Source organism: Molossus molossus, unplaced genomic scaffold (genome assembly GCF_014108415.1).
Source record: "Molossus molossus isolate mMolMol1 unplaced genomic scaffold, mMolMol1.p scaffold_m16_p_6, whole genome shotgun sequence".
Classification (NCBI taxonomy): domain Eukaryota; kingdom Metazoa; phylum Chordata; class Mammalia; order Chiroptera; family Molossidae; genus Molossus; species Molossus molossus.
The window spans coordinates 63,107,109-63,113,530 of record NW_023425399.1 but is presented as its reverse complement, the minus strand read 5'-3'; the positions used below and the strand labels follow the sequence as shown (position 1 = coordinate 63,113,530).

At 43.6% G+C, this 6,422-nt stretch overlaps 1 protein-coding gene across 2 annotated transcripts in view; it reads left to right on the top strand.

Moving 5' to 3' along the window:
- The first annotated feature begins 2,154 nt into the window (after nt 1-2,154).
- Nucleotides 2,155-6,422, top strand: part of RALBP1 (ralA binding protein 1) — a 76,098-nt gene continuing 71,830 nt past the window's right edge. Inside the window, exon 1 of one of the 2 annotated variants that reach the window (XM_036244348.1) lies at nt 2,155-2,219. The gene's annotated coding sequence lies outside the window, so the exon portion shown is untranslated. The remainder of the gene's footprint in view (nt 2,220-6,422) is intronic. The other variant, XM_036244349.1, reaches the window with a different exon arrangement.

The window sequence follows — 6,422 nt, the reverse complement described above, 5'->3', positions numbered from 1 at the left end:
CTAATGATGCCACCAAACATAAGGTTCTTCTTTCAGCATTCATTGACAATATTGACTTTATTTTCAGGCTCTCTACTCGTCCCTTTCCCTCAAACCCATTCCCTTCAGGCTTTCCTCTTGTAGGAGCAAAATGGCTGCCACATTTTTAGAATTCATGTACTTACACCATACCAGAAAATCAAGGATGCTGCAGTTTACTACAAGTCTAAAGTCAAGTCTCTGTGGGGCTCATTGGTTCTGATTGGGTTGTATAACCATCTCTGAAACTTCCAGCCACTAGTGGGTATTGTTATGCTGCATGGTTTCAATGGGAGGCGTGAATACTCAGGAGGCAACAAATATGTTCTATAACCACAAAAATCGGTCCTAAATAATAATAAATAAATAAACGTATCAGTTCACCCAGCTAGGCTCCCCTGCTCCAAGCACTTAAAGAGTTCTAAAAACCATGGCCTCTGAAACGAAAACCAGTTTTCATGCTGCCAGTTCTGAGATTCTTCTCTCTCTCTCTCTCTCTCTCTCTCTCTCTCTCTCTCTCACGCGCGCACGCGCCCCTTTGGCCTCATTCATCCTACTGTGGACAGGCCTCTTTATATTGTGAAGAAAATGGCCAGCAGTAGTTACCTCAGTAAAAAGCTTTTTCCTTTTCCAGGTCTATGTCCATATAGCAGTTTCAAGCAAGGGCTCGAAAATGCCCCGACTTGAGTCAGTGTCTACCTTTTGGCCCAGTCAGCGTTGCCAGAGGCAGAGTATGGGAGTTGTCATGGCAACATGCCCATTTTTAGTAGTCGGGACACTTTTGTTGCCAGAGGGAAAATAAAAAAGCTTTTCAAGCAGTCAGAAAACAGTGGCTACCACAGACTATCTAATCGTGGGAGGCTCTTGAATGTCAGGCTGAGAGGGCTGAACTTGACTGGGTAGAAAATGCAGAGTACAAGGGAGAGACCTATTGTCAGATTGGAGGGAAGCTGATTGGAGAGGTACAGTGCAAGACAGATTAGAAGTCAATCTAAATATGTAATGAGGTTCTAAAGAGTATGGAATGTGGGGATGGAAGAGGTTAGGGACTGAGTATCTATCCCAAATGGTATTCCCCCTAATAGGCTGCCAAATTTTATAAAACAAGAATACTTCAAAAGAACCCCGATTTCCAGCCATGTATTAACAGAGCAATTCGTAAGACTTTGTGAAGGATTTCTGGAGGAACTCGATATTCCCAGTCGTCCCCGTGATTAAGTTCTTTCTATTTGCAAGCTAAATATGCACTGCGCAATTCTTCGTTCTAATTCAGGTGTTTGTAAACGTTGAACCAAAGAAGGCGGTGGAAGACGGCAGTCCCTCAGTCCCGCAAGTACCAAGGGCTGGCCCTTGTCAACACCGATTTTATTTTATTTTTTAGGAATTCTGAGGATGGTCTAGAGCTTCATTTATCTTTCCTCAGAGGCCCACGGCGCCTCTGAGCCATAGCCCTCAGAGAAGTCCTCGGCCCAAGCTAAAGGTGCCTCACGCAGCCTAAGGGTGGGATGTCCCACCCAGTCACAGGCTGGGCCGACCTCCTAAGCTGGTTTAACTGGTTAGGACTGAAGCCCGCTGGCACAAAAAGTCTGAACTTCGGTAGCTGAGGAACAGACTGGCTAGAGCGTGAAGAGGAAAGGTATTGCCTTTATCAAAACCACCGCAGACGCTACCCTTAAACCAACTTCGCTGATATTCGCTCCGGGTAGGTGTACGTCCCACCCAGTCCCCCAAGACCAGGAACTGCGCAGGCGCTCGCAGAAGCGCGGCGCATTCTCTCGCGCGCTCCTTCAGTTTCCTCAACTAGCTTCTGGGCCGCAGGAGGCGCGATGCCTCTTGGGTGTTGCAGTGTGCTTCCTTGATGAAGGGCCGCCCTGTAGACAGGGCGCTGGGTTTCCGAGAACTACGTCTCCCAGCATACCCTGCGCAAGGCCGAGGGCGTTTGCTCTTGTCGGATTTAGCCGTCAGCGCGAAGCCGGGAAGCCGGCTGCAGCGGGAGGAGGGAACGCGCTTGCGCGCTGGGGCGGCTTGTCCTGTTCGTCCCAATCATTGTAAACAGGCGGAGGCTGGGGCGGGGTGAGAATGGGGCGCCCGAGGCCGGCCAGGGGTTCAGCTCAGGAGGATACGGTGGCTGCAGCGGCAGCGTGAGCGCGAGGAGGCGGTGGCTGCGGCGGGGGTGGGCGGTCGCGCAGCGGCAGGCACAGGTTAGTGAGGGGCAGCGGTGGCGTGCGGGGGTCGTAGTTTACCCTCCTGGCGTGCCCGGGGAGCCCTTTTAGCACCCGCCTCGCAGCTGCGTCTGTCAGGCAGCCTGTGGGGCTGGGCGCTAGCTGCGCGCTGGGCTGGAGTTGGGGGTGGGGGGCGTGGCTGCCCCTTAGTGCGGGTTCTTCTCAGGCAAGCTTTTCCGTAGTTCTCGCCTTCTTTGCTGTGCGTTCCTCCCACTTCCCCGCCGGGCCTCCCTCTTGGCAGCCGCATTTGTAATTTGGTTCTCTCCGGGTCTGGGGGAGGAGAGTTAGGAACCGAGCCCCTCCCCCCTTGAGGCTCCAGGCCTCTGGGCAGCTCTTGGGTACATCGGAACGGAAGAGAGGGACTCAGTCTTTTATATAACCATACTGTTTTCTAATCGCACCCGGAGTATTGACCCCTCCTCCAGTGCTTGCCCGGTGGACTAGGCACAGGCTCTTGATGTTTCCCACCGCTGGCATGTAAGCAGTGGGATCCTTTGGATGCTGCCGTCCTTACTTCAGGTTTTAGTGGGAATGGATGGGCAGATCTGGGGTTGAGAATTACTTTCACAGCTCATTTTCAACTGTGTTTGTGCCAAAATGCTATTGTTGAGGTCAGCTTTTTTTTTTTTTTTTTTTTTTAATTGTTATGAGAGTGAAACAGGTTTTACAAAATATTCCATACCCTAGTCTTTCCTGAAGTAATTATGCTATTTCAAGTTTGGGAATTTATTGCTACAGAGCCTCCCTCTTGAGCAAGCATCATTATTCCCCTAGGGCCAAATAGAATTCTTGAAGAGAATTAAGCTTGAATGTGCTACGAAAGAAGTACAGTCGTTTGGGCATTGAGTTAACACACCGCGTAGCCTCATTAGAAAAGCTTTTCTTTTCTTTTTTGTTTAGTGGAGTGGGTATGTCCAATGCTGGAGCACTTTGAGTAGCATTCTGTTATTCACAAAATATTTAAGTGGTGATAAGGAATAGGCCCACTTTTGGTTTGGTGATCATGGAGGCAGCACTTATAAATGGGACGGTGAATGAGAAAGGTAACCTCACTTTCTGCCTTTTAAGTTATCTTAGTGATTGGATAATTCCTTTGTGAGTATTTTCCTGAAGATGAATAAGTGCTGTAAGCTATATTGGCAGTTGAAAGGAAGTTAGTGGAGTGGTTCCCACTTTTCAAAGTGACCTGTAGACTTAAGGCGGGTCGGCTAGTTTAACAGTAACCATTGAGAATTCTTTAAGCAAAGTATCTTAAAGCAGTGTGACATAACTTAAATGCTTTCTCTTCAAAATAGTATTTTTCACTTTAGATCTTTCAGGGACCATTTCCTTCCTAATTTAGAAAAAGAAGCGGTATCAGAAAATACATATTAACTTTAACTTGTGTAGTTGTATTTGCAGTTGTTCGCTTGTCTGGGAGAGATTGGACCCTGAATGTAATCCAAAAGTATGTTCTTTCTTTTTGAAAGAAAAATCCCAATAGAAAGGTATGTTAGTATATGTGGAGAGAATAAGGAAAAATGTGGATCATTTAGTATAGAGGAAATACTATGTAGCAGGTACTCTGCTAGGGAAAGAGGACTTTCAGATGGAAAAGGCAGTGCTCCTGCCTTCAGGGTGGTTAAGACTTATCTTTTACTTGAATTGTCAACAAGTACAATATGTTTTTAAGATTGCTTTGATTGGAGAAAGTATGTATGGGGTACAGTGGAGTACAATATGTTTTTAAGATTGCTTTGATTGGAGAAAATATGTATGGGATACAGTGGGTGTGGAAAGGAGGAGGTAGTGGTCAGTTTCTTAAGGAGAGAAAAAGAGATTGAGGAAGGGGGCAGTAGTAAGGAAAAAGTATATATAGGAGGGGATGAAAATGTTTAAGTATATAGGCATAGAAAGTATACAGGCATAGATGGGCATTTAGATACAGTGTGAGAAAAATCACAGGAGGATATGCAAGTAAAGCTAGTGAGAGTATAGGCTGGTGGTAAGACATGAAATTGGGGAGCTAGGCAGAGAACAAATTGTGGATAGTCTTGTATACAATTGAGGTGATTTCACCTTTACCTGTAAGCAAATAGGAGTCATTGAGACAGGATAAACGAGAGGCCTAAGCCAGCCCCACCCATTTTAACTACCTGCTTTGTGTTAAGCATTATATCAGGTTCTTTATGCCCTATGTCTTTAAATTTAAAGAAGGCTTAGGGATGACTGAGGGAAAAATGAGAAGAAAGGAACTTAAGGCAGAGGGAAAGTTGGACATAAGAGAGAGCATGGAACATTTTTTTAAATGGAAAGTTGTTCTCTACAGCTATAGCATTGAGTTTATTATAAGTATTGGGTTTATGGTATGTAGCAGAAGATGAAGCTGCACAGATGGATAATAATAGATTTTATGGATTTTAACCAGAAAAGAGCCATGATAAGGGTTTTATTTTAGAAAGATCATTCTGGTAGAGTATAAATTTCAGAAGGGATAGATGGAAGATAAGGCAGGACACAGAATGGTTGGAGTTTTAGTAATAATTGAGATGACAGATAAGGGCCTAAACAAAGGTAGTGTCAGTGGAGACACAGAGGAGTAGGTTAATACCATATACATTTAGAAAGTAGAATTTATAGGATTCAGTAACAATTGGATTTGGGAAATAAGAAATAATAGGATAAGATAACTTGGATTTTAATTTGGGTGATTGAGTCAACAATGGTAAAGTATATTGAGATGGAATTCTGGAAGACATCCAAATTTGTGGAGGAACAGTATTTTGCTTTTGGATATATGGAGTGGAAGTTATCTATGAAATATCTGCTGCAGAGTTGGATATATGGGTTTGGAGTGTGAGAGAGGTCTTGAGAAGAGAGTCATCAGGCTATGTATATTGTAGGTGGTAGCTGAAGCCTTTGATTTAGGTAACACTACATAGGAAGAATTTATTGATGGAGAATAGTTCTGAAAATAGAACATGGAGAACAACAACATTTAAAGCCAGAAAGAGGAAGAACTGGAAAAGGGAGTTCCTAAGTGTTTTGAGTTGTGGGGAAATCATGAGCAAATGTCATAGATACCCAAATAGGATCATTTCAAAAGGAAGCTATACTTCATAACCAACTCCAGAAAAAAAAAAAAAAAATTAAAAAAGGAAGCTGTACTTCAACTGCTTTGAGAACTTCAGTAAAACAAGGATTATTAAGAGTCTATTGAATTTGATAATAGCAGTTTTGTAGCATTCTACTTAATGCTAACAATTGGGAGAGAAGCTAGGTTTCATTGAATTGAGTAATTGGGAGGTCAGAGAGTGGAGAAAGCAAATATAGATTACTTCAAGAATAAACAAATCTTAGCTGTGAAGGGAAGACTAGAAGGCGGTATTAGGGGGTAATAAAGGGTTAAAGGAGGGATTTTTTTTTTTTTTAAACATGGCAAAAACTTGATTTTTTTCTTATAACAGCTTTGTTGAGATATAATTAGTATAACATAAACTTCGTCCATTTAAAATTTACAATTCAGTGGTTTTTGTATAGTCAGTTGTGCAACCATCTCCACAGTAAATTTTAGAACATTTTCATTACTCCAAAAGAGAAACTTCTTACTCATTATCAGTCATTGACCATTTCCCCTGTTACCACCCACTAGCAACCACTAATATACTTTCTGTCTCTGTTGAGTAGCCTATTCTGGACATTTCATATAAGTGGAATCATATATGTGATCATTTGTAACTGACTTCATTAGTATAATATTTCCAAGTTTCCTCCATATTGTAGCATATAACAGGACTTCATTCCTGTTTATTAAAATCCTCACCCAAGGATATGTTTCCATTGATTTTTATTTTTTTATCTTTATTTTGACAGTATTACCAATGTCCCTTATTTTCTCCACCTTAGCCCCCCTCCACCCAGCCCCCACCTGACAACCCCAGGCCTTCCTCACACTATTGTCTGTGTCCTTATGCATGTAAGTTCTTTAGTTTATCTCTTCTCAATATCACCACTCCCTTCCTTCTGAGGTTTGTCAGTTTGTTCCCTACTTCCATATCTTGCCCTGGCCAGTTTGGCTCAGCTGTTAGAGCGTCGCCCAGTGGACCAGAGTCCTGGGTTCAGTTCCCGCTAAGGGCACGTACCTCGGTTGCAGTTTGTCCCCAGCCCTGGTTGGGGTTGTGCGGGTGGCAACCAGTCAATGTG